This window comes from Antedon mediterranea, chromosome 2 (assembly GCF_964355755.1).
Source record: "Antedon mediterranea chromosome 2, ecAntMedi1.1, whole genome shotgun sequence".
Lineage (NCBI taxonomy): Eukaryota > Metazoa > Echinodermata > Crinoidea > Comatulida > Antedonidae > Antedon > Antedon mediterranea.
The window spans coordinates 25,836,057-25,858,808 of record NC_092671.1 but is presented as its reverse complement, the minus strand read 5'-3'; the positions used below and the strand labels follow the sequence as shown (position 1 = coordinate 25,858,808).

The following is a 22,752-nucleotide window of genomic DNA, read 5'->3' as shown; positions in this document are numbered from 1 at the left end:
AGTCATATTTGAAAAAAAGCGCTCGACACGTATGTATTGGTGATGCTATCTCAAAAGCTTCTTTTTAAAACTTTTCGGTACAACAAGGATCTGTTCTTGGGCCGCAATGGTTTTACAATGTATTTACACCCGATACGGGATATCATTAGTAAATATGATCTCTACTATCATGTTTATGGTGACGATAGTCAGCGTTATATTTTATTTAAACCTACAATGACACACAGTGACATTTCTTTAGAATTGCTCCAACATTGTATCTATGAATTGAGTGTCTGGATGAAAAACAACTTTTTTAAATTAAACGAGGAAAAAACAGAATATTTTCTCTTCGGATCACAACAGCGGTTGGAAAAACTGCCACCAAGTTTTATCTACATTGGTGAAACCCAAATTGACCCGGCTAGGCAGGTTAGAAATCTTGTGGTTGAAATAGATATGGGTGTGACTATGATTTCTCATCTCAAAAACCATTTCTGCGTCGTCTTTTCACTTAAGAAACATCCGAAGTATTCGCAAGTTTATTAATGAGACAGCAGCTAAACAACTTGTTCATGCTTTTGTCACTGCGTAATCTGCGTTCTAGTGATACGCTGCTTCTACATCAGTATAAGTCTCACCACTCATGAGGAGATCGAGCTTTCACCGTTACGGCTCCTCGACTATGGAAACTGTTGATACTTCCAAAAAATTATTAAAAACACATTTATTCATTAAGGCATATGGAAATCATGAGGTTTCTTAAAGTTTTAGACTAGAATTGTATAGTACACTGTATACTTTTTCCTGGCCAGCATTATCTTTGGGGTGCCTCTGTCTTGGTTGTTGTCTCTGAGCATCCTGTGGCAACAAGGCAAATGTGTATCCAGCTCCTTTGTTTGATCACCTAGGTAGGTGCCCGGGGCCGCGACAGAACGAGAACGGATGGGGATTGCATTTTATTTGTCAGGAACTTGAATGAATTGTTTTTTATTTTTAAATGCGCCTTGAGCACTCTTGAGTGGTATGTGCGCTGGAAAGAAGTTATGAGTTGTTCACGAACGAGTTTACGAATTGTTCAATTTGATAACTTGTTGTACTGTGAGTTACGCTTCAAAGAAGAGGTGGGGGTATGGGCATGTGGAGGATAGGAGTTCGCATTCGGTTAAGGGGATTCGCTGTAAAAACCCTCCTTGCTACGAGCATGGCGTCAATTATGGAAAACCAGTTTAAAGTCAGGTGGCTTAGCAACAATTTTCAGGATTAACGTTACCGGCCGGACAAAAGTACCAAATTTGGCTGGGAGTTTCCTTTCGGCCTATCTATTGATTTTATCCGTGGAACCCACTTGATCGGGTCCGATTTTCCAAGATGGCGGCCAAAATCCAAGATGGCCGCCAGAAAAATGGAAATGCCATATATCTGGCTGTAAGACTCATAAATCAACAAATGGGGTGTCAATGTTAGGGTTTCTGGGGGTCACTAAAACAGAAGCTGGTCATGTCATGTTGCTCAGACCACCAATTTCCAAGATGGCGGCCAAATTTCAAAATGGCCGCCAAAAAAATCAAATGTCATATATCAGACTGTAAAAATCAGAAATGAACAAATGAGGTGTCAATTCAGGGGTTTCTGAGGTCACTGTAATAGATGCTGGTCAACCCATTTTGCTCAGGTCACCCAATTCCAAGATGGCGGCCAAATTTCAAAATGGCCGCCAAAAAAATCAAATGTCATATATCAGACTGTAAAAATCAGAAATGAACAAATGAGGTGTCAATTCAGGGGTTTCTGAGGTCACTGAAATAGATGCTGGTCAACCCATTTTGCTCAGGTCACCCAGTTCCAAGATGGCGGCCAAATTTCAAAATGGGTGCCAAAAAAAAGGAAATATTGTATATAAGGCTGTACAAATCATAAATGAACAAATAAGGTGTCAATTCAGCGGTATCTGAGGTTACTGAAACAGCTACTGGTCAATCCATTTTGCTCAGGTCACTCATTTCCAAGATGGCGGTCAAATTTTAAAATGGCCCACGTTCAAGTTCTGGAACATGATCGCACACTATGAGATTATGATTCTCATATTTTTCAGACTTCCTATTGTATGTTTATTATTATTTGTATAATGTAAAGAGGGACTACAGCGACAGGCCCATCGGGCCTTTTGTAGTCTCTCGACTATATATATTATATGCAAACCATTGTTAATGTTATATAATATTTTTGGTCAATAAATGTTTCTTGAATATGTTTCTGTATTAGAGGCACTCGTGCCATTGTTCTTTGCGTTAGATCATGTGAACTATTCCCGGTGGCTGCCTGTACACATTAGAGACATGAAGGCATTGCCACAAGAGATCAAATATGAGTTTGAAACTTGGAATCACTGGACAATCGCAAAGTTGTTACACAGATACTCTGCGATTTCAATAGACCAAGCGCATGAGCAAGAGAATAAAGTGGAGAATGCATCCGGTGGTGTAGTAGGACTTACAGAGAATCCAGTTGCCTTCAGACGCTGGATGACTGCCGGACCCGAGCTTGCCAGACAGTATGAGAATAAATATATTCATGACGATGATCCGGAAAACCCAGCTAACTTTGAACACCATGAACAGGGACTTGTAGCACAGAAAACCTTCCAGCGACAGGTTGATAGTCTATCTAACACAATACGCAAGATAGGAAATCCCTTCCTGGATGACTTCCCTGAGTTGGTAACTCTTGATAGTCGTAACTGCGCGAATGAGGCAGTAGTGGATACAATCCGTACACTAGAAGATACAGGTACAAAGAAGTGTCAAGAGTATGTGAAGACCGTGCTCGTGGATCGTAGTCGTTCCATACATGTACGATCTCAAAGAACTCAAGAGAACTTCTCAACGTGTGTTCACTACCCTTGCTCTCAATAAAGCTCAAAGTCAAATCAAAGGATTGCAAGAAAGTAAAGGTGCTTGAGAACAATGTGGCACTCTTCGGCCAGTTATACATTTCCTTACAAAATAGAGATGGTGACATCAGTGAATTCTTTGCACACGAAGTACAGTCGTATCCTCCATCCCTGTCTGAGTTTGGAAAGCTTAATCTGTCTGGTACCAAATGTCATCTGTTACAATGTATCGAATCAAACCACACAGAGGCACCTGTATTATATGACTGCAAAGTTCTGGATGGTGCGATGTCTCAACATTCAAAGAATAGGCTGACAACGTGTTTATACCCCATCTGAAACGGCAGCTACGTAACACAAAGCGAGTGGATGTTGTGTGGGACGAATACCGAACAGATAGCCTTAAGGAGGGAACCAGGGAGAAACGAGGCAAAGGTGTGCGTAGAAAAGTATCAGGTGATACCAAACTGCCGGGCACCTGGAATGACTTCCTCCGTGATCCAATCAACAAGGAAGAACTTTTTGAATTCCTTTCATCAAAAGTTGCGGATTGCAGCATCCCTCCTGAGTGTTCGGTATATATCACATCTGGAGAGCATGTTACATGTTGGAACGCAGTTCAAAATGTCCAGCTGTCATCAAGAGGAAGCAGACACTAGGATTGTGGTTCACGTGAAGCACGGGTTGGAAAATGGAGCAAAATCCATCCAGGTGCGAACTGTGGATACAGATGTTGTCGTTGTTCTTATCGGTGTGTTTCATGACCTCTCTCAGATAAATGCTGATCTTGATCTCTGGATAGCATTTGGAACTGGAAAGAACTACACTCATTACAGTATCAACGCCATTTGTGCACATCTCGGTGAACGTAAACCACGTTCCCTGCCAATTTTCCACTCACTGTCAGGATGTAATACTACCTCAGCGTTTAGAGGTAAAGGGAAGAAATCGTTTTGGCAGGCATGGAGTGCGTATGACGAAGTTACGGATGCCTTTCTTCATTTTGCCGCACATCCGTTTGAGCATCTTCACTTACATTCTGAATCATTTCAAAGAATCGAGAGACTAGTTGTCGTAGTTTATGACAAAACAAGTAACGCCATGAATGTTAACTGTGCTCGGATGGAAGTGTTCAGCCAGAAACGGCAAGCTGTTGACAAGATACCACCTACTCAGAATGCACTAGGAGGGCCGTATACCAAGCTGGCATCTGGACAACATGCATGTTATCTCAACAAACAATTCCGTGTCTAACCGACTATGCATGGGTGAAAGTTGGGAACTCATTTGAACCGGTCTGGTCCAGAGGCATCTAAAGCTTGCAGAGAATTTGTGAAATGTGGCTGCAAAAGGGCCTGTACAGTCTGCAAATGCAGCAAGGCAAATCTGCCTTGCACATCTCTTTGCCGGTGCACATGTTCATCCAAATAGGGTAAATCAACTGTACTTAACTGTAAACTGTAATGTAGCTATTATAGAAGTTCAATAACCATTAACAAGTCGAGCCAAGTAAACCTTTTTCATACATTATTTTTGTTAATTTCTGATTTTTAACCCACATATGCCTACACAAAATTTTGGGGTTTTTTTGGCAGCCATTTTGAAATTTGGCCGCCATTTTAGAAATGGGTGACCTGAGCAAAATGGCTTGACCAGCATCTGTTTCGGTGAACCCAGAAACCCCTGAATTAATATCTCATTTGTTCATTTCCGATTTTTACAGTGCCATACACAACATTTCCCTTTTTTGGGGGCCATTTTGAAATTTGGCCGCCATCTTGGAAATAGGTGGTCTGAGCAATATGGCATAACCAGCATCTGTTTTATTGACCCCAGAAACCCTTAAATTGACACCCCATTTGTTGATTTACGAGTTTTACAGCCAGATATATGGCATTTCCTTTTTTCTGGCGGCCATCTTGGATTTTGGCAGCCATCTTGGAAAATCGGAACCGATCAAGTGGGTTCCACGGATAAAATCAATAGATAGGTTGAAAGGAAACTCCATGCCAATTTTGGTACTTTTGTCCGGCCGGTAACGTTAAAATTGCTAAGCCACCTGACTACTGAGGGTTCCGTGAAAAATAGTTCTCACCATGAAAGCAGTGTTTAGGAGCCACATTAAACGTTACGGATGTAATTCACATTCACTAGGACCAATGTTCCAGAAGATATTAAAAGGTATGTCCCAATCACCTTTATTTAATAGACATTGTAGATTTTCTCCAGACATTTTATTTTCATGTGTTGATGTTAACATTAAAGGTTAGGCCTATTCCAGATGGCTTCATTGGTCAACTTATAACTATGGTATGGGATAACAAATCCATATGTCAATTGACGACTAGTGGCTAGTTTTTATTTATACTAAAGGGTAAACTAATCTATGCATCAGCCAATACAATATATATATTTTTAAAAAATCATTTATATAATAATATCTTTCAAAATACATGTGAATTGTGAAAGGCTGTTGACGTACTAATTTACTTCTCAAACATTATTATACAATAAATAGCACACCATCTTCGAAAAATATATACAATGCTTTACGTTAAACCATTCATGAATACGTATGTGTGCGCGCGGCGTCTCAACTTGTTCAAATCTACAGTACTTCTAGCAACCACCAACATCTAGTCGTTGCCAGATAGAGATTTGTTTGAATTCGAAACGTCGCACACGTACGTATTCAAGAATGGTTTAACGTCATTATATACAGATAACATGCCACCTGTCACTCTAGATTTCCCACACTGAGCGCTTAAATTATATATTTCATTCATTTTTAGTAGAACCGAAAAAGTAAATTTGAAACAATGTCACTGGCGTACTCGGTGAATTGCCTCAATACCTGAATCCTGCGATTCAATGTTTTAGTCATGAAGAACTGACTTCCAGACTTCTCTGTGGAACCACAAGCACGTAGACGCAACGCAAGCGAGTTGACAAATGACGTCATTGTGTTAATATGGGGATATCACTTTTTTTGTCGCATTAAATTTGAGTGTAGACAGAGCCATGGTAAACACATTCACATTAAACTAAGTACAACAAAAAATATACATAATAAAATCGATAACCTTTTAAAAGTAGTACGTACACAAATATTTTTCACTGAAATTTAATTAACCATTGCAGATAACAAATATGATTTAAACAAACTATATTATTAAAATTTAAATTTTTCATTATACTTTAATTCATTAGCAATAAACCAATAATACAACTTCGCATTTCGTCTACAGACAAAACAATAATCCGATTTTAGTTTTGTACATAAATTTAAATTTCATAATGAGGACCACTTCTGTTTCTATATTTTGTACGTTGCGTATTATTCTGTATCATAGACGATTATTGGGAACTTCGTCTTCGTCCGAGCCATAGCGTTTCAATTCTTTTCTTTTTAAAATTATAGGTTTCGCCATTTTCTTAAGGTAAAAGTTGACCAGAAGAGACAACGACGAAGTTGGCCAGAGGAGATGACCATCACCGCCACGATGTTGAACCAGAGCTAGGAGACGGTGACCGACGATGATGATGATGTAAAGAGGCTAATAGATGCATCAGAAACACTTCTGTAGGTATGGTTTAGTATTTCCTAAAAATATATTGAAGTAGATAGATTTAAGCAGAACAACAACAAATAAATTTCAATATTAGGGAATGTTAACATTCTGGATAAAAAAAAATGTTTCGTAGTTCTCAACACTGACCTGTACTCGTACTTTCTTCTTCTTCAGTGGTTCACGTACGTCACTGATACTTTCTTCTTATCTTGTATGCAGCTGTGTATCACTGGTACCCTTTCATCTTCAGTACTTGGGTTACTATGACTGGCCGTCTCACAACTTAAAGATTAATTAACAAACAAAAATCTACAAATACAGTATTACAATTTGGGAATTTGAAATTCTAGGCTTGGTTATTATTGTATTATTTCTACCGATGCCTTTATTTAAACACAAAAGTCTTTGATATTAGAGAGAGTTAAAGAAAGGTTATTTCCCACAGATTCTTGACGTCCCAGCAATTTGACCTATACAGATATATCTGTCTTTTCTAGATCTAGAAAACTTAGATATCTGTCTTTTCTAGATCTAGAAAACTCAGATATCTGACTTTTCTAGATCTAGAAAACCCAGATATCTGACTTTTCTAGATCTAGAAAACTCAGATCAAATCAAATGTAAGTTTACTTGTGAACCCGGTTCCTACTGTCGATACTGCTACTTCGGTTTGTTGTGAAGACTGTAGATGTTTTTTTAAGAATCACAAATGCTTTGCTAATCATAAAATTACTAGTCCAAAAGTATCTGTTTGTGATCATTAGAAAATGTGTGTGATCGCTTCATTCAAAAGGGCCATGATTGCACTAAACATTTTTGTAAGATATGTTCTATTTTAAAAATGATATTGAAAGAAAAAATGCGGTGGAGAAGTTTTACAAGAGACCGGTGAACACATTCCAAATGCTGTGTAGACTGTATAACCGGTTATGTAGATTCCGAAGAATGTGATGTTTGTGGAGAAAAGACTAAAATATTTTACGGTGATAACGCATGCTTCCAGTTCTGTGAGTATGTATTCAAAAAATATCCTTACGGTTATAATATTACATGCCTTGCTCATTAACTATCAAGCTTATGATAGTTACTTTGTAATGCGTTATTTGTATTCATGTGGTTTTGTTCCATATGTCATAAATAATGGTGGCAAGATTCTTTCTACTAAAAGTAAAGGTACTACTATTCGTTTCATTTTTACCGATGGGTTTAGCCAAACTGCCTAACACTTTTGGCATTAAAGAGTTAAAGAAGGGTTACTTTCCTCATAAATTTAACACGCAAACTAATGCAAACTACGTAGGTCCATATCCCAATGCTTCGATGTATCACCCCGACAAGATGTCTGAATCGGCCTGGAATGATTTTCTTATTTGGTACGAGCAGTGGCGAGGTGAAATGTTTGATTTAACGAGTCGGCTAATTTGTGTAAATTCTTTATTTGTGTAAAATTATTTATTTGTCACTATCATAAAATAACAGAAACAGTAAAACTTCATTAATAAATGTAACAAAAAAGGCCACAATAAATCGGCTTTTGCTACTTGAGTTTTGGCCTTTAAAGTAAAATGCATTAATTATTAACACACTTTGATTGTAATGTTAAATCAAATTGACCAAATGAAGTACGAAATCGTGGTATAATTAAATCAAAATTATTTTCAAGCCTTGTATTTTCATATGTGCTACATAAAAGTACAAACTTGGGTGAGGCAATCTACAATAAAATATATCAGATTCAAATTTTAAAACATGAAGGTCATATAACTTAAAGACATCCAAAATACGAAGGTGCAGAAATAATTGATGTAAGTAAGAAGAATATGTGCTACCCCAAGACCTCAATGCCATAAACGAGTAGTGGTAGTAAATTAGTTGTAGATTATAATTAAGAGTTCTTGAGGAACACAATTTCATTGATTACATTCTCTCCAATATACAGAGATCCAATTTTGTTTAAAATGTTTCTTCCGTTTTCAAAAATAATATAGTAACACCATTTATTAAATAAATAAATTTGAATCCTCGGCGCGAGACTAAACGGAAATTTGGTAGATCGTTTATATAAATTAAGAAAAGAATAGGGCCCAAAACAGAACCCTGTGGAACACCTAAGTTATGTTACGTAAGGAGGAACGGACTTGGCTAGATTCTATTGTTTAAGTAATCAGTCAACCAAAGTAACGGGTTGCCGCGTATACCATAGTGTTTGAGTTTAGAAATAAGAATATCATGGTTAATCGTTTCGAATGCTTTGCTGAAATCAATAAAAGTACCTAACGAGGAATTGCCCTGATCAATGTCAGAAATCAATGTACGAATTAAACTAATAAGCGATAATTTTGTGCTATAACGCTCTCGAAATCCGTACTGGTTTTCATAAAACAATTACAATTTTTTTTAAAGGCGGTTAACTTGCAAAAAATCCTTTCGATTCACTAATTACTGGAAGAACTAAAATCGGGCGGTAATTACCGGGGACATCTTTACAACCATATGAATGAGTTCATTGGGGAGACCATTTAGTTTCTACACGAGTATACATCATTCTATGAAATAGAATTCTAGAGAATTTATTTTATTATTATCCGTTTTAAATAGGTTAATATTAAAATCACCAAGGATGATACATTTTTTTTTTCAATTCAACAATAAACTCCGAATTTGGAATTATAGAAATTAACTGATTTATGTATATATACTCTGTCCATCTCGCAACAGTTAATTTAAATTAAGATTGTTTCATATAAATGAAGTTTATCATATTGGCGATTAAAATGGACCTGAAATGGAATTTCGATTTTCAATAAATTCACACATGTTATTTAAATGTATCAAATTAACACAAACCCATACAAATAAAAACAAAATGTATAGTATTTTCAGTAAAAACGAAATTTTAAGATACCATGGTAAATTAGCGAAAATTACTCACGCCATTGCAATATTCTATTTCAACGGCCGTCGGAAGCCTCTATATTCACGACGTCACATATACACACGATGATATCGAGAGCGTGTATGCCGCCCGATAGTCAGTGAATGATCGACGGCCTGGAAAGATACGCGAAGCGTTGACACTAATACTAATTTATTCAATATCTAATGTTGTTGAAATATAGGTCCCTAAAATGTACTTCGTTTGTTATAAAACCCGAATTTAGAAGGCCTACCTCCCAAACCTTTACTAGGCCTAGGCCCCCAATCCAGCGCGCGGAGTCGATCCACCACCCACATCATGCGGCGAGGCTCCGTTTCATGTTCATCCAAGGACCAAAGCGATATCAACAACTTGCTGCGCTCATTGTCAAGCCAAAGTAAAATATGAATAAAATTCGTTTTCGAACTGCCTGATTCGTGACAAATAAATTATCATCTCATATTACTAATTTAATTCTGCTAAACTAAAAACTAAAGAAACTAACACATTTTAGCAGTATAAATTACGAACGATATACAAAATACACGAACGGAAAATATGGATACGCATCATTGCGCACGGAGCTGTATCCCGGACAACGTTGCCAGGTCAACTTCGGTATCGTCATTTACTCGATGAATAACCGTTTATACGGTAATAATTTTATCTAAAAAAATACGTTTCTGCAAATGCACAAGCATTTTTTAGAAAATACTCCATAGATTTCAAGAGTTATAGCCAAAAAACTGCAAATTGTCCATTGGAGGGATAGGAATATATTCGCAAAGTGACGTCACCCGCGAATTTTTTTTGATTTTCAAATGGGGGCTTTCCCCAAAAGGGCCAATTTATATTTTGTAACAATATACATTCTAACAACACCTAATAGCCCCCAAAACATCATTCTAAAATGAAAAAAATCGAAAATCCATTTCCCACTTAAGATCTGGTATACCAGAGTTTTAAGTGATCGTACATTGAGATAAACTGTAAAAGCATTATCAAATTTCTATGGAGGTCATTAATATTCATAAGCTTCTTTGCATTTCTCGTTTTCTAAACCCGGTTTAAAAACCATAGCCTCGGCCTGTAATTTTGTATTTTTCTAGGAACTTTTTAAAGCCGAATATAATTGGTTGCTCTTTTTCCGCCAGCAGATTACTTAACTTGCCAGTAAGGAGTGGTTAAGTTATGAATCAAAACAACATGAAATCCATATTCATCATGCCCGTAATGATAATGAGAAATGCTTTGGTAGATATAAAGTTGATGGGGCTTCGTTTGAACCGAACTTCATATTTGAATTTATGGGATATTTATATCATTTCAATTAATTCATACCATTTATTTACTGACCGGTAACTATGGTAACATACACGGTGATAGCTCGAATTTAAATGATTCTGTATACCATTTGTTCATTACCGTGAAATCCTGATCAAACATGTTGTCTCGCGTACAATATACGTGCGTCACGCGTATACCAGCATTTTGTTTATTGCGAAGCGATGCGGGTATCACCTTACTCGGAGATTTTAATCCTGAGTATTATAATGTCCGTTTGTTTAAATATTTAAAAAAAAATAGGCTTCAAAATGCATGGTGGATTGATTTGGATTTTGATACGAGATATGAGATATAAACTTTGCCGTAGCTTGTGTGTCCCTCACTCACTCTATACCTGTTTGCAATATGGGGCAAACAGATAAAATCAGTCAAATGCTTTTAAAGCCTAAACTTTAAATGGTTTCCTGAATAGGATTCAATGTAGATGGCAGAAATTGCATAGGAAGGCCTATATTTTGTGTGAAGAATGTCTGCCTTACTCTTAACTTAACAACGCCTTTATTCATTTTTAGTCAAATTTGAGCACGGGCCTTGTTCATTTACCTGTGGTTCTTGATTGCGCCACTGCGAATAAATTACTGGCATCAAACTCACTATTCTACTAAAGATCTTTAAAAACCTGCATGAAGTATAGGACAATTTATGAACATTTGTAAGAAATATTTATTGTAGTTTTTTTTTTCAGATTCTATTTACCCATTCACCTTTACATTACGTATGACAGTACGTCATCGCTCATTTTTGTAATGCCAGTAATCGTCTCTGTTGTCCTAGGAATAATGTTATTTACAGTCTTCAAGCGCTGGCACTACTACTGCAAATTAAAAAAGTACAAGCTAAGGTCAAGTAACACAACCGAGTCAGTTTTATCAGAGGCGTCAGCATCTCCACCGCTTCGCGCCTCAACTAGCGATAGACCTATGGCAAATTCACGGTAACCTTATGTGTGGTACTGTTCTATTTAATTAAGCTAGGTGACCATTTACGCAAGGACGTATACGCAACGTATCGACGCAAAATTGCCGTAAGAACATAACCTTGCGTGTCGTAAGTGGGTGAAGACCACGTATGAGCAGTGAGGCAGACGTAAATTATACCGTTTGCGTATTTCAATTTCTCGTAAGATGCAAAAATAGAAGAATATTTTCTAACGTTGAGTCGTTACGTTGCGATGGGATTTTTCTATAGTGGCAACCAAGCTTCACGTCTGTTTGTAGGTGACCAACTGAAAGAATTATTCACATGATGTCGTTTTTTAAATTCAGTATTATTGAAATAACTCATCTGAAATGAAACTGGTCTAATTATATAATCATATATAAAAGTAAAATCAATATAATATATTCATGCATTGTATTATCTTATATTAATCTTGTATTAATTAGGTCTAATCCAAGTGAACAGAAGATGACGGCTCAGACAAGTGCATCTTTACAGCAATCAAAGCGGGCAGCAAACACAATAGGACGAGCAACACGGGATAGAATAACTATGTTGAGGCGATATAGACCAGGGCTAGAGTATTTTAAGAAAGGCTTTCAATATTCTCCCGACTGCCCCATACATGGAAGACGAACCTTACAAAAATCAAGCACACAAGCAGTAATCGAGGTTGTTTAATAAGCCAACAAAATAAATATTTATATTTTTTATAAGATATTGCTCAGATGGATGGCACAGGAATAGCAAGATTTAACGTAAAATTTACGACATTATCCAAACTTTATTTGAACATTCATTAAATGACGCACCCTAGCAGCAGGCGATCATTATTATTTAGAGCAACAATTATTGACCGAACTATCAGACCACGCAAAGAAGGTTTAGGTGATCTATCATCAAAGACTTCTGTGACATAATTGTTCTTCCTAGCGTAACGTTTTTTTCAAGACCTGATATAGCTGCGCGTTAAGCTTGGTTCCCACACAACGCAATCAAAAGCTATTCATTATCCGAACTTTTGCTAACCATTAATCAACTCCCTTGCGTTGCGCATACAACTTTCGATTCGTCCTAGTGGGAACAACATCTTTTTATCTGACGTTTCCTAGTACCAGTATATTGAAATTTGGGAGCATTAGTGATATCATCTTAATTAAAGATATCGTCAAGAAGAACAAATGTTTAACTTCAGAAGAATTGAAAATTAAATGAAAATGTAAATCCAATTGGCTAAACTGCATTTACTATAAAGACAAAGTATTGTCAGAGTTGCATACGTCCATATCTCTATGGAACTCTTTGGAAAAGATGGCAGAAGATATCTCGGGATATGTAAAGTTAAAGCAAATAATTGTGTACTAACAACTAGCGATACATTATGCATGGTGTGTTTAGCAGTCGTCTGATAACATGAAATATAATTATTATCATACGAGTTCACAATATATTATATTATTATTATTATTATTATATTATATTTCATGTTATGTCTTTCACACCTTTTTCAGTTAAGAATACTGAACAGGCCTTATCAGAATCAATGTTTATGGTGCTAGCATAAAGTTTACAACTTGATTGTAAAACATGTAAGTGTTCTGCTTTGTTTGCTGGACCGCACCGCATATTGCGAGTGCCACTAATACAACGGTGTATATGGTCAACTAATAAATATCCGATAGGACATCCTGAAAAGTTAGCTTTCAAAGATATGTCTACAGATATTCGTGGCCTGGTTCAATGCACAGTTAGTCCTCCAAAAAAGCTGCTTCACCCTGTTCTTCCTTATATTGTAGGAGTAATGGAAAACGTATGTTTCCTTTATGTCGAACATGCGTTGATCAGGAATCAGGCAACCATGATAAAAATGAAAGATGCCTGACGGGGATATGGGTATCAACGGAGATAGAGATAGCTGTTGAAGTTGGCTATGTAATTAGGAATGTTACTGTTTCATGGAATTTTAAGCAGAAGAGGGAGTATAACTCCGAAATATTAAACTCGATAAGGACTCTATTACCTACAATGCTAGTCTACGATCATTGGCAAAACTTATGCTAAATTCCTTCTGGGAAAAATTTGGACAGAGTGAAAATTTTACAAGAACTTTATTTACCTCTGAACCAAATGACATTTATGACAAGTTTTCGGACCCAAAGTTATTGTACATGATGACAATGACGATTTAGCAGAAATGAAATATGAAGACGAACAACAATTTGTAAAGGTAAACAAGAAAGTGAATGTTGTTATGGCGGCATTTACTACTGCTACAGCAAGGCTAAAAGCTCTACGACTTATTGGAAAAGTTGCAAGACCATGTGCTGTACTACGACACCGATTCTTGTGTATTTACATCTAAACCTGGAGAATGGCGACCACCAATGAAATTAGCCCTAACGATGGAAATTATTTCTCCACTGGGGGATCAAAAAAGAAAGTACGATAGTAAAGATTATCGTATTGTGTATAACAAACGAATAATAATCGATGATTTTAGAACAGTTCCATATGGTTATGTTATGTAATGTAAGTATCTGTACATTTCTTAACAAATTTTTTAAGTTGTTTTTTCAGCACACATTTTTTATGTACACATTTTTGAACATAAAAAAAATGTGTAATCATATTTGTGTTTGTTTTTTTTTTCTCTTATTTGTTTTTTACTAAATTTATCATTCTGCTGAATAGTCACTTATTTTGATGTATAACAATTGATAACAGTTTTTAAAAAGTAAAAATAGAAATAAATATTTATATAGGCCTATAATAATAAAGTATATAATAATTATATATACAAGGTTTCATACACTAGAGTTATTGTACACGATGTTATATAAATGATAATCTAGCGGAAATAAATAAACAATGGAAACTTTCTTAAGGGGGGAGGTGAATTAAAATTGTAACTGCGTTGGTGAAATGGTGTGTGGGTTTTTCAATGGAAAAATTAACACTGAAGTTATTTTTCAGCTATTTCTACTTTTACAATCTCATATGAACATTTTAGTAGGTGAATTAGTGTTTAATATTATACATATGCCTATGCATGGTGGGTAATTTAAACCTGGCATTGATTTAGTTCACCTAGACATCAGATCCTTAATTAGAACCAAAAAGGATAATAAAAACATTCTGTGCAAATGGCTTTGGTTGTCGGTGTTTCACGAATCTAATGTTGAGAGCCAGTGTCAATCGTGGTGTTTGCGGTATTGAGGAACTTATAGTTATTGCCGGATTAGCAAAGACAATCTACACTTCACAAAATATCCTTACATTCAAAATATTACATGTATTTGGCCACATTTATCAAGGTTATGATAGTTACTTTGTCATGCGTTATTTGTATTCTAGATGTTTTAACTAATGGTCGTAAGAAAATGTCCACTAAAGTTATAGGTACCACTATTCGTTTCATTGACTCCTGGCTAAAGCCATCTGTCAAAAAGACCTGTTCTTGATAATGGTATAGGAAGGAGTAAATCAGTTTTCTTACAATTCAATGACCATGGCCTCCGCCTGTTTTCCTGAAACTTGTTGAAGCCAAATTCAAGGAGACGTGTTTTTGGTAGTTATAAAGTAAGGACTCTATTGCCTAGAATACTGGTCTACGATTCTTGGCCAAACTGATGTTTATTTCTATATGGTAAGTTTGAAGATGAGCAACAATGTATAAAGATCAACAAGAAAGTAAATGTAGTTATTGTGGCATTAACAACTGCTACAGCAAGGCTAAAACTAAAAATAAAAATCAAAATTCTAAATGGATTAATTTTAACAGCGTTTGTAAACTGGTGCGTGGGGCTGGTCCCCAAAAGTAAACTAGCTTGCTAGATTCTAATCTAGGTAAAAAGAATAAGATTTCCAAGACTGATAAGGACAGAAAAGATGGAAAAGACATTTATCAGGCGTGCGTTAAGCTGGGAATTGGAATTGGATTGGAACATAATATATACAACATTTTAATAAAGAAGAACAAGTTGAGTGCAAGCAACTAAAGGTAGAATCCAGCCACTGCATTACACAGAAGACGCAGAAATGTTGAGTGAAGAAAATACTGTACTGTATTCTTACATTGACATTATTAATTTCAGTATCAAACCTTACTTATTTTATTATATTCTTATTTATAATGACTAAAAATACATTGAAATTTCCGAAATGTAATATTAATAACAATGCTTTTAATAGTGTGAAAGTGAAAGGGCAATGCATAAAGTTTTTATGTATAGTTTTTGTAAATAGTCAAATCTCAACGTTCGCAGTATATACAAGATGACGGGTGTTTCTCCATGTGTTCAGCCATCTAGTCTCCAATCCAGTTACATTGCAAACATAGATATATTACAGTGTTCAATCTTCAGATGTCTGTACGTACACTCTCTTTGTATTTAGAATTCGAATACAGGTAGCCTTTATCCAAGCAATCAATATTGTTCTTCATTTTATCAAATGTGTAATTTCGTATTAACATCGTTGGAAATGGACTTGCATTCCGGATTGTCAAAACAGTCACCAGATATGGTTAATTGTAATGTAATACGGTCCTACTAATTTTAGAAAATCTTTTTTTTCATTTCAAGAAATATACAGTACAGAAAGCTATCTTGTTCAGTTTTGTATGTAGCTTGTAGTTGGTGATGCGCAAGATCTCCATCCTTTAGCAATTGATTTTGTTAAATATTCTGTATTGTTATTAACTTGTGACGTTCAAGATGTCCCATATGCAGTCCATTTTGTTCATTTCTTCAAGGTTTGTCCAACCTTCTATACTCTCATTCAATATGCATTGGATAAACACTAATTATGATTTTTGAACATGTTACCAATACTTTCATTTCAGAATTACTTTTTTTTTCATTTTCAATTCAGATTATGTTCTAGATATCAATGGTATCATAAGGTTTGAAACTATCCATTGCATATGCCTAAATATATAGTACAAGTATGACAGACATAAAGACATTGGATAAATAGATACAGGTGGCATGGTATTTTTTGGAGGGTGTATTGTTAATTTTACATTGAAGAACTATATTAAAATGTTTAAAAAACTGTGTTAAAGCAAAAGGCGTAAAAGAATCTCTTATTTACACCACACAAAACGTATCAGGCGTGGTTGGTCAGAAGTTATTAGAGATTAGACTGTTATTGAAAGTTCTATGACGAAAATGTAGGTTGGGAAGGAGCGTAAATACAAACGGTACAACCACTCCCTGGGTGAACTATGACATTCACTTGCTAGGATTTTTTTGGGATAATTAAATTACCATTGGCTGGAGAATAGAATTACTTTTTACATTGAAGAAATTTATTAAATGTTAAAAGAACGGTGTTAACGCAAAGGGCGTGTTGCATGAAAGGATCTCCGATTCAAATTTCCACACAAAAGTATGGTGGGTTATTGGAAGTTCTATAACGAAAACGTAGGTTGGGAAGGAGCGTGAATACAAAGGATGAACTACGAGATTCATTTGGTAGGAATCAGCTGGAGAATAAAATTACTGCACAAATTTAACTGAAGAAATAATAATTCCATTGATATTGACATTAGGCCTACAAAAAGATATTAAGAAATCATATTGTGATCTTACGAAATTTGACAATGAAACAAGAATCACCAAGCCTAACATACTGGTGATGGGACCAGCACCTGGTGGTAATTAATGCTGAAGAAAGTGAAATGGGTTAGGCATAGGACGACGATGGAAACGATCATTAATCGACATGAGACAAGTTTTCGACAAGTTTTCGATCATCAAAACTGTACATATTTGTGTACAAAATAATGTCATCGTCATCTAACGTACTAGACACGCATACTAGTTTTACTTTTGTATACAATTGGTGTTTGTAGGAAACACAGCTGAAACTAAATCTATTCACCATAAAACTATTGGAATACAATACAGACCGAAAGCATTTCATTATAGGCATGTACAAATCAGATTCCTGTAAATCAACAGTGTATTTTATTTGGATTTACAGTAAATTCGTCAATAATCGACTAAGACTAATTGAAGATATACGCAAACGAATATTGTGGTACCATCAAGATGCGTCACTATGAATTTTCAAACTTAGGACTGGTTAACTTTACATTAACCATCACGTATGGGGTCGATAAATGAGCATTTTAATGTAGAATGGAAACATGCAATTCTATAGGGCAAGAGAGTTTTGAAAAAAGATTTGAGTGGCAATTATATCTATTTAAAAAATAGTATTTGATGATTAGGCCTATATAATCTTTACGTATGTTTTCGTTTTACCATTTTAAATTTGAGTTATTTTTACTGCAAATTTAAGGTTATTTCTTCTTCAGAGGGTCTTACAACTACAAAAAGTAAGATCGCTGCAATATTGTATATAGCAATGTAAATATATGTTGCTGAATAAATGTGATAACGGTGGTCATAAAACCAGATAGAAATAAAATGAGAAGTGTCCGGACATATCCTTAAAAACCATAATTAACTTCTTAATGATTACACCTTAAAAGAAACATAGTACAAATAAAAGAGGGCTAGTAAATTAACAGTAGTAAATATAATGGCATACTTACCCCATACAATTTATTCTATGACATCATATAGATGCCATTATGTGGTTGCAGTCCGGCATGAAATACATCTGGCTACCGTCCTCTACGTTCATATTCATATTGAGAGCAGAAGTACAACTGAATCGAAAAATTGTTAACTCGCTTTTATACTGAATTGCACATGTCTCACCTAAAGAAAACTCATTGTTAAATTAGATGCATATTTAACCAGGCTAATTCAGGCAAGACCCACGAAGAAAAACATGTATCATCTTGTATCTTCTTTAGTTTCAATTACCATATTGTTATTCAAGAATTTTAAAGAGCTGTGCATCATTTTAAATAACATTTACAATACACAAACAAGTAGCTCAGAATATCTTTTAATTTAAACGAATTTAAACAAATGGTGGTAGACATTGTGTGTAATGGCACATCACGCCGCACCGTAATCTACAGTTAGGCGTCACTTTTGATGTCGAAAAAAGTTAATTCGTTACACTAATAATTATAGCTGTTATGATGATTAATGTAAAACTTACCAACATTTTCAACAACCAAAACAACAGCATTTAACAGCGACTGTACATAGGATGTCCGCATAACCCAAACATGTACTACGAAATGAGAAAAGAACAACCCATCGTCTGCCAATATGGCAAAGCACCTGTCTCATTGAAGGAATATGTAAATGAGCAAATTCCTCAGATTTTGGCTGCAGCGTCACACACTGAACGCTAAATATTTTAAAATATTTTAATATTATGGTATACTGCCCTCTTTAAAAAGAGAGCAGTATACTAAATGCAGGTGAATGATAAGATAAAAGTTTCCAATGTATAAAATTGTCTACGGCCATATTACGCCTTGGAATACCGGGTGCTGTAGACTTTTGTTTTCATTTGACAAATAATTATCTCGTGGAGTTTAGTTTCATGGTGGTGTTAACAAGTAATCCATTTCAACAAAAATGTAGACCCTATATTGGCCTTGAAAGAATAACCTTAAATTAGAACGGCACCGGTTAGATTTTTTTCTTTACCAAAAATCTGACCAATCTTAAAGAAGACCCAGTCCCGGGTGTCTCTTAATTATTTAATGTTTCACAATGATTTAATAACTCAATAAATTATGTGGTTACTATAAAGACGTAAATAGGCCTAGTCATTTTTAACATTTTTTTTTAATCTATAGTTTGTTGATTTTATTACCAATGTATAGGCCTGGGCAATTTTGATTTTGACAAGCGATCCGAAAAGTTATCAGACAAAATTAAAATACATTCGTTAAAAATATATAAACTATGTGATTAAATTTAATCTATACATTCAATAAATATAATTTTATTTTACGGGATATTAATTTATTTTGTAACAGCCTACAGTCTACAGCACCCAGTACTATTCCAAGGCGGTCTCCCATCATAGTAGGCCGACTAACCGAACCCGACGTTGCTTAAAGCCTGTTTTCCTGTCAACGATCTTCTACGTAAACATTGAAATGTTAACGATTTACAGGAAAAGGTACTTGCTATCGTTATCTTCAACTTGATCGTTTTCAAAGGATCGTCGTTAACTGTTAACGATGATAGCGTCGAATAACGTCGACAGGAAAATAAGCTTTAGGTGCAGATATTACATTACCGCAATGAATCATAATTTGTTACTATGATGACATCTTTAAACATTTTTTAAATGATGCACTGTCAAAGTATATACTTTCATTTTAAAGAAGAATGTTAATGTTAAGTTTGTTAATTCGGCCCAAGAAAATGTCATAGTTTGTTTGATTGTCGAAAAAAAAAATTAACATGCAATTAATAATGACGTAACCAATTTTGTTTTATCTTAATTTCATAATAAGCATACATTGATACATACACTTAAGTGTTATTATTGGTAAAAACGGCCACTGGATTTTGATAAAGGAGAATGAATCCCCCTTACCTTGGATCCGCATTACTGTGAACATGAATTTTCTTGGTTGATAATCTAACGACCGGGAGGAATGATAAATAATTAGTTGGCATTTTATTAACGCGCGTTAAATTTAATTTCAAAATAACTATGTTTATTTTTACATTATCATTATAGTTTTTCTTTAAAGCTTTGAAGATTTATTTTATAATTGTTTTTTTAGTTTTACATTAAATGTAAATTAACATAAACAAGGCCAACAGCCATAAGTCGCGTGCTAAAACGCATAGTGATACCGGACCGACAGACAGACCGACAGACTGACAGACCGACCGACATAGTGAACTATAGAGTCGCGTCCACGCGACTAAAAACGTAACGGAAACATTATTTACAGCATAACTCTATGAAGAACAAAAGCAAAATAATAATTTACATATCTCTAAAATAGCTCCCAAATAATAACACTGTCACAAATTCCATTAATGATGAACTTCATTTTAAAATTAATATGACTTGACACACAAACGATTTTTATATTTAAAAAAACAAAGTAATCCTAGCTTTTTCTTATTTTCACAGTGCTTTCAGAAATTTCATGTTTTTTGTTTGTATTTTCTTTTTAGCTTTCCAAATTTAATACACTTCTCTCATAAACCAATTTGATTATTCATTCTATTAATTTAGTCAATAAGTCGGGGGGGGGGGGGCATGACAGGGCACATTTAACAGTCAAATGTCTTAAAACTGCTATATCTACCGCTATGTGGAGACCTTCTACGAGACTCAGTTGTGGGTATTGGGATTTGATGGCTTTAGATAGAGTCACAAACTAGAGACGTTCTGGATTTTCTCATACTCGATGACGATCTTCTTTCTTGATTCAAATAAACTTTTCTTGCAAAGGTCATAAATAAATGGGAATAATCTGCTTTCTCTTGATATCATCAGTAGTACACGGGCTTCGACTGTGACTAAAAACTCATACATCGGTTGCGTCGATTTGTCCATTGGGGCCATGCAGGAATTCACAGCAACAAGAGGTCCATCTAATGAATTGAGTCGATATAAAGAAACTTCGTCATACAAACTTTTTTCAAGCGTACTCTGAGAAATAAAAAGTATGAGGTTGTTACTTTTGGTTTAGATTTAGATTTATAAGTAAGTATAATTGATAGAAAACGTAAAATGTTTACCGGTAACGGATATAAATCTTTTACTGATAACATTGGAAGATCCGTTGGTAGGATTCAATCCAACATCAATAGATGGTCAGGGAGGATGAAGTTATATGCTGATGTATGCCAAGGCCTTAGTACGATACCGATATATTTCGCCACTCTCCGAATAACGAAGATTCGGATGTTTCTCTGTTGTGGTAATAAATACACATTGCTTTGTCATTCTCCGCTGAATGAAGCATTCGACGAAGTGGTGTAACCGTCATAATCATCCGTATCAACAACAGCCAATTCTGCGTGTTCGATTGCGGCAGTTTGTAAGGTGATGAATTCAGAATGTGATCCAACTGGGGCATATGCATGATGTATCTGTAAGTTTTATTTATTTATTTTTATTCATTATCCTGTATTTTTGTTGTTCTGTTTTTATTTTTGTAGTTATATATATTGTACAGTTTACGTATTATGTATTTTCATACAGATCTAATTAATTAATTAGTTTACATTTTGTTCTGATGTTATGTGTTAGTATTTAGAACTTTGTAGCTTATGTTATTTGTATTTTGTCTGTAAATTGGATGCACCATTAACTGATAATGTGTGCCACCGATATAAAGGTGATTCCTATGAATAAATAAATAAATAAATACATCATTTTGAAACTAATGACGTAATGGTGGCGTCTGACGGATAATGATTGGCACAAAGCTCGTGAGGTGTCACTATCTTCACCTAGGAGGCATTACAGTATAGTTTGCCGGCTCATGCTGTGAACAACAAGATGCATCAAACCACACAGAGCTTGGTAAATATGGTATAGCAACCAGTATGCACCAGATGCTGGTGTTTCATTTAATGTTGTCACACTTTGGTTCCCAACACCATTGCTTTCAGAAAATAGCATCCACATTCTGGCAAGCATTACAAAGATTAATCGGGCTTTCGAAGATGATATGCACTGAAGACTGCAAGTGATTGAACAAGATGCTTATAACCAGCTTGTTGTTGTAGATGGCCGATGAGTATGATAGACGAGTGGTATCGGGTCTGGATGGCAGGAACAACGATCGATAACATAATTCATAGCTTGGAGGTTCATAGTATTAGCTTCCAAAGTCAAGTGATGGTTGATCTAATACATAAAGTGCCTATAAAAAGGAAGAACACAAATGTTTATAGCAAGATAATTAAGTTCATTAATTAATTGTTTGAAAGAGCAGTTTCATTAGACATGGTTTTGAACATTACCTTAAAGTTTACTTGTTCATGCTTTGGTCTTGGTGGTATCAGTATCGATGGCGACAATCTAGCTTCTAGGGAATTTATTTCCTACGGTGTCGTATTCATGTGCTGTAATAAAGAGATTCAAATAAAACGAGGCTGTTATTTTTTTAAAGAAATAAACATTAGTATGTATCAGTATCAAATACAGTAGGCCCCTACATGTTTTATAATGTTAATATC

The 22,752-nt window shown here is 35.3% G+C and overlaps 1 long non-coding RNA gene across 1 annotated transcript; it reads right to left on the bottom strand.

Annotated features, from left to right (window-relative positions):
• Positions 1–6,013: 6,013 nt before the first annotated feature.
• Positions 6,014–18,803, bottom strand: LOC140039804 (uncharacterized). Its single transcript, XR_011842595.1, has 4 exons — positions 18,734–18,803; positions 18,213–18,381; positions 6,592–6,726; positions 6,014–6,476 (listed from the first exon to the last, which is right to left on the bottom strand). It is a non-coding gene; the product is annotated as an uncharacterized lncRNA (long non-coding RNA).
• Positions 18,804–22,752: the final 3,949 nt, after the last annotated feature.